Genomic DNA, 7,499 nt, shown 5'->3' on the forward strand with positions numbered 1-7,499 from the left:
GAAAGCACTGAAGACGGTTTTCCATGGTTTCCCATTTTCATACCTGACAAATACTGAAGCTGTACCTTGTTAGGGCCACGGCCACTTTCTTTCCGGTCCTATTCCATTGTCTACAAAAACGTATCTGAGTTAGTGCGATATTAAATCACCAGCAAATGAAAGATATGAAAAATTCTGGTTCTACGTAAAATTGGAAGTCCCGAAGCGATATCAATACCACATAAAGAACAAGCTCTCCTTGCTTTTCTGATACCGGTATCCTTAGTTTCTAAATAAACCTACAACTTTCAGATGAATCTTCTTCTTCCTGTCTGCTTTCTCAATTTATTGGGGTTGCTGTGTCGTGTAAATTAGGCAATGTTTTACGGACAGATACCCTTCTTGACGCCGATTTAAGTGGAGAGACAGGATAGGAGTGGTTGATAGTTTGGTACAGATGAAGAGATGTGTATTTAGGCGAACTCAAGTACCCAGACCCGGAGCTAGGGAATTAACAATACTCAGTTACAATCGCTGACCTGATCAGCAATCGGACCCGCAGGCCTCTGAACTGCAGACCACTAAGCTGACTATTCAGCCAAAGAACAAGACTGTGACTTTCACCTGAATATGCCACCGTAATGCGTCTAGAATGGATCGGCTCTCTCTCAGTTGTGAGTTTATGGCAATTCGACTCTGGATCACCAGACTGTTGTGCATTTCTGCCTTCAGTCTGCTAATCTCTGTGAACGAACTACAGTAGACAGCTCCTCAATTGTCTGTTTGCAACTAGCTTTGTTCCTTAACCATTGACCTTCCACTTTTCTTGCCCTTGATGGTTGAGTCATCCGGCTCCATGCTGGCCTTCGGTCCAAGGGGTTACGGGTTCGATTCCTACTTTTTTACTTTCATTAGTTAATTACTCTGGCTGGGGGCTGGATGTTTGTGCCGTACTCAGCATTAGACTTCATCTTAAGTACGACCCTATCCTCACAGACGTGCAGGCCTACACAGCGTCAACTCGAAAGACCTGCACTAGGCCGCACGCTTATTATTATTATTATTATTATTATTATTATTATGGTTGACTCCATTATCTTACCAGGCAACCAGTCCACCTCCATTCGCCTCACAGAAACCTACTTTCGAAGCCAACTCATCCCAAGTCGCCGAAAACCTACACTTCCTTTGATGTATTTGAGCTTTTTGTTATTTTAAATACCCGGATTCCGTTATAAATTTTGTATTCAAAGTGGTTTATCCAGTTCAGTTCGCTAATGAACCCATCAATATTTCATGAGAAACACAATATTTATGTCAGCATAGTACATCATTTTAAACGACGGAGGATTTTCACATTTAAGCTGATGAATAATCAACAAACGAATACGACAAAAAAAAAAAAAAAAGGAAAGAAACAACAAATGGATGCATAGGGGTTCACATTCTACCAGTTGGAAGCAGAAACACAATACCACTATCTCTATTAATTTACTTCCATAGCTCCCTCCTCTGTAGTCAAGCCGTTTACTCACGCTCATTCCTAGAACGTGGAAGCTATACCTTCTCAAATCCCAGATCCATATTCCACGCTGACAACAGGATAGTTAGTGTGAGCTTCAGGTTCTTCTTTACTCATAAAACGAGTTGGCTATGCCAATCGGTTTTTTGTAGCTGTTAGTTTACGTTCTGGACACGGTGGGTTCGAACCCTAGAGCCGGTGACCCCAAAGGTGATTTTCTATTCTAACCATTTTTAGATCAACTGCATTCCTAGGATACCTTAAATCAGGCTACCTCCACAGCCTTAACCCTTTCTCATCCTACCCTCGCCGGAAACTAGGAAGTTAGGTGATGTGAAACCATCAGTAAAAATGAATTAATTCCTCGAAAATACTGCAGTACTGCCTTATTCCTAATACTGAAGCATATACGAGCCCAGTCCTACATCTAAATAATTCCAGTAACACACACTGACTGTTATACTAAAGCAGTACAGATAATAAAACAGTTCATATACACGAAAGTACTGTATGACAAATCAATGGCCTACGATGTAATTTCGTGTTCTCATCCCGAGGTAGCGCAACCCTTTTCGGGCATATCCGCAATGGAGAACAGCAGCTAATAGCACTAACAAGTGCACTGTGGAGGTGAACATGGAGTAAGGTATCTTCATTCTACAACAACAACAACAACAACAACAACAACAACAACAACAACAACAACAACAACAACAACAACAACAATAATAATAATAATAATAATAATAATAATAATAATAATAATAATAATAATAATAATACCGAGCTCGATAGCTGCAATCGCTTAAGTGCGGCCAGTATCCAGTATTCGGGAGATAGTAGGTTCGAACCCCACTGTCGGCAGCCCTGAAAATGGTTTTCTGTGGTTTCCCATTTTCACACCAAGCAAATGCTGGGGCTGTACCTTAATTAAGGCCACGGCCGCTTCCTTCACACTCCTAGCCCTTTCCTGTCCCATTGTCGCCGTAAGACCTATCTGTGTCGGTGCGACGTAAAACAACTAGCAATAATAATAATAATAATAATAATAATACTAATAATAATAATAATAATAATAATAATAATGTTAGACAGGGATATATCCTACATTCTTAACTATTTTCACCAACAAAACTCTTGATGGATGGTCAGGAGGCATTTAAATCGATCTGCAGACGATATCACTCTCACAGCCAGCAGCCAAGACGAACTTGATGACTTACTAGAAAGTGTAAAAACACGAGCAACGAGTGGGACTAAACATCAACCTTAGTACCGGTAAGTTCAAAGTAATGATAATTCACCGAGGAGCACAGATCTTGCTCACAGGCAGATTTAGGGGACTGGTGGTGGTACACTATTTTGTCTATTCGGTCAACTATCGAGCAACACGGGAAACTGTGAGAAGAAGTAAGACGACGGAGCAAATTAGGACAAGTTACCGTAAAGAAACTTACAAGGAACTAGAAGAACAGTGCGATGAGAAACAATACAAAGTCCACCTTATTTTCTCCGTATTTTTATATAGTTATAAAACATGGTCTCTAAAGTGTCAGAGACAAACAGGATATCGATGAGTTCGAGATATGGTGTTGGCGCAGAATGCTGTGCATACAGTGGACTGAAAATAATAAAGGAACGAATGTGTCCACCATCGAAGTGTGTTCTCCCCGTGTTAATCAGAAAATCCTCCAGTTCTTCTGGCACATCATAAGAAGAGAGGGAGAAAATCTGAAAAAAAAATGCATCATGCAAGCGAAGATGTAATGTACATCACCACGGGGAAGGACAGCGTGGACATGGTAGACCAAATTAAGAAGCTCGGTGGATTACCTCTTTAGCGGATCTTAAGAAGAGCTGAAAATCATCTGGGATAGAGAAGCGTAATTAAAAGAGGTTACGACACTCAGAAAATTGTAAAACAACTCTTGAATAATAATAATAATAATAATAATAATAATAATAATAATAATAATAATAATAATAATCTGGTGGCCTATCTGTGATAACAGACTACAAATCAGATTGTTCTTATTACATTGATGAAGTTGTTTATTTAACATTATTTAGATCCACATTATAGGCTATGCAATAACATCAACGTAACATTGAAACATCCCTGGTGAATATAGAATCCAATCATCGTCCTACATTACAGTACTTAAAATCAATCAACACATTAAAACATATTTTTCTTTACCCTATCTTTGTCAGAACTTTTATCACTGACTTTAATGACAAGTAATAAACATCACATTGCTTACTTTCTAGTGTGAAGCCCAAAGGTCGGTATGTCGCGATATTCGTGTCGTTGTTCCCTACAGCTCCCTGGAGAATACAAAAGCTTCTGTATGCTTCGGGCAGTGAGCTCTGAGAGAAAGGTATTCATAATCATTAGATCTCTCCGTGCCAATTGCGGTATGCTGAACAATGTTATCGGGTTTATAGGCTACTATTATGCTTTTCGAACTCCTGTGCATTGCAGAGCCAGGGGAGTGAGTGCCTATAGTTCCAATTGCTGTTTGTACCATGGTACAGAGCAGTTAGTCAGTCAGTTTTACTCATAGATAACACACGCTCATGTCCGCAGACGCATCGCCTCATAAACTACCTCCAGCTTCGTCTCCCAGAAACAGGTTCGACGTTTTCATAAGTTTATGGCTTTTCAGAGACGCTAAGTGTTAGAAATGTTGTTCCGTAGTAGCTCTTTTACGTGCCAATAAATTGGAAAAGATCAAGGCAATTTATCTAAAATGAGTACTCAGCGTATCTAAATTAACCCCCTCACGTTTGGTATAGCCTATGAGTTGGTGAGAGAAAGGTTCTTTATAGAGGATTTTCGAGAATGGATGCTAGTACATTCTACACCTGTGTATCACAGTGCGTTAAAAGAACTACAGGACAAGAAGAAAGAAATATGGAGCACGTTTTACACCACGGACGCTATGATGACTCAAGATTTGCAACGTCCAATTACGACCTGCGACATATCATGACGCGATTCGCTGTGCATGGATTCCATCACAAAATATGCGACAAGACATTTGCAAATTGTACAAGAAACAATGCGATTGGTACCGTCTGCGAGGGTGTACGGAGAGAACAACGTCGTACACCTCATTTTGTAGTGAATGAGGTATTGTATTTATTTCTTGGCCATTGGCTGCATTCAATCTACAGAATATCTTGGAAACGAAAAATGTTACAGACGTAAAAAGTGGGTGTAAATCTCCTGTAAATGTAAAGAAATATAGGTGATTATTTTGGAAACTCCACTTAAGGGGAACTCAAAAGGGGTGAAATTTCAAAATGAGAATTTTTACAGTATATCTAAAAAACTTAAAATGTTACAGAAGTGAAAAAAGGTATTTTTTATCTCTATTAAACATAAAGAAAAGTGTACTTTTAGTTTTCGGAAATACCACTTGGGGGGGGGGGGTAAACGTAACTGAAAATTGTGATGAATTCTTTTAATTAGGCTACTGATATCTCAAAAATGAAGATGTTACAGACGTGAAATTTGATATTTGCAATCTGCTTTAAAAGTAAAGAAACACGTATTCTCGGAAAATCCAATGAAGGGGGGGGGGGTGAAGGAATTGAAAAATTAATTGACTTAATTGTATGAGAATACATACATCTAATAAAAGCTAAATTTGTTACAGTCGTGAAAATGCGTATTTGGATCTCCTTTAAAAACAAAGAAAAAAGCGTTTTGGTGGGGAAACCATCTTTGAGGGCGGGAGTGTAAAGGAGTTGACACATAAATCAAAAACTGAAGAAGTTAGAGTCGTGATAATTGGTATATAGAAGATCCTTTACTATTAAAGAAACAAGTATTTTTTGCGGGAAAATTCACTTGGGGGGGGGGGATTATTGTGAAATGAAGTGAAAAAAAGTAAATTATTTTTATGGGGATACTTATATCTCAAAACTGAAGTTAATAGACGTGAACATTGGTGTTTGGAATCTCCGTTAAACATAAAGAAACAAGCATTCTTTTATTTTTTTTGTGGGGGTGGCGGTAAATAAACTTAACGGCGGTGGGGTGTAGAAGGAGGTGAGACCAATTGATTTTACTGTTATTAATGTATTTGTAAGGATCCTCCGTTCCTCAGGCGGCAGCGCGCCGGCCTCTCACAGCTGGGTTCCGTGGTTCAAATCCCGGTCACTCCATGTGGCATTCTTGCTGGACAAAACGTAGGCAGGACAGGTTTTTCTCCGGATACTCCGGTTTTCCCCGTCATCAGCCATTCCAGTAACACATAATAGTAATAATAATAATAATAATAATAATAATAATAATATTCCGGACCGTCGTCAAATATGCGGACCGCGCTGGAAAGGGCTCCTGGACGGGTAATGACTAAGAATGCAGTCCGGCCGCGGGTTCAGTGCCGCCAAGGCACCCAATATGACAGCACGCCGGATCTCCTGAAGGATTTTACCCATATTAAAAATATTATAGGAAAAGATGGCAAAGATTTACCGACCCAACTGAGCGGGAGGGATACCTGAGCCTAGCCCGTGAAGTACGAAATCGATTGCTGGAAAGGAAGATTTAAAAATGGGAGGAAACGTGCCGTAAAATAATAGAAAACCAGTCAGATCGGGAATGTTGGTGGACTCTCGCAGAAAACCAGTCAGATCGCGAATTTAGGCGGATTATATATCTAAAACAATTAGCATTCAATTATAAGTTTCAGTATAATACCGTAGCGAAGCACGGGTATCTTGCTAGTTCTATTATAAATGTGCAGACAAGAGCCTGCCATATTTGAGCACCTTCAAATTCCACCGGTCTGAGTCTGGATGGAATCCACTAACTTGAGCTCGAACTGGGCCTCTGAGCCCAGCCAACTGCTAGGAAAATATCCCTCAGTTAACAGCAATAATTTTACTCTATGTTCATCAGTATCCGCTGATCTGCATTTAGGGCAGTCGCCCAAGTGGCAGATTGCCTATCAGTTCCTAATTTTTTTTAAACTGGATATTTATCGAATATCACCCTTGGTAAATGATTTCAATTTCTAAATCCTCTTCCTATAAAAGTAATATTTGCCTCAGTTTGTCCTCGTGAATTCCAACTGTGTGTTCATATATTTACTACTATTAAAATCACCACTCAGCCTTATTTGTCTAATAAAATGTTATTCCACGCCATCACTCCGCGAACAACTTGGAACATACCACTTAGTCGAGCAGCACGTCTCCTTACTCCCAAATCTTCCCAGCCCCACGTTTGAAGCACTACTCTTTTGTCTCGGATCACTCACAACAAATCGTGCTACCTTTTCCGAAATTTTCCAGTTCTCGAATCAAGTAATCCTAGTGAAGGTCGCGTATGTTGATGATGATGATGATGGTGCTTGTTGTTCGAAGAGGCCTAACATCTAGGTCATCGGATCCTATTTCGTATGCTGGAACCATGTCCTAGTGTTGGTCTTACCAGTAACTTATGCCCTCTCCTTATATACTCTCATAACCATATGAAGGGACCTGGTCGTGCAGCTGTGAACTTGTATTTGGAAGATACTGGGTTCGAACCCAACTGTCGGCTGCCCTGAAGATGGTTTTTCGTGGTTTCCCATTTTCACATCGGTCAAATGCTGGGGCTGTAACTTAATTAAGGCCACGACCACTTCCTTCCCCTTCTTACCCTTTCCTATCGTCGCCATAAGACCTATCTGCATCTGTGCGACGTAAAGAAAAAAAGAAAAAAGTGCTCTGTAACCTCTGTTGACAATCCCGTTTATGTAATCATCCCAATTAAGATGTTTCCTTATTTTAACACCTAGGTACTTACAGTGATCCCCATCAATACTGTAATTAAAAATGATGGGACTATTCCCCATGGTGAAACACAAAACCACCGGGGGAGTTAGTCGTGCGGTTAGAAGCAAGCGGCTGTGAGCTTGCATCCGGGAGATAGTGGCTTCGAATCCCACTATCGGCAGTCCTGAAGATGATTTTCCGTGCCTTCCCATTTTACACCAGG

The sequence above is a fragment of the Anabrus simplex genome, chromosome 1 (genome assembly GCF_040414725.1).
Source record: "Anabrus simplex isolate iqAnaSimp1 chromosome 1, ASM4041472v1, whole genome shotgun sequence".
NCBI classification, from domain to species: Eukaryota; Metazoa; Arthropoda; class Insecta; order Orthoptera; family Tettigoniidae; genus Anabrus; species Anabrus simplex.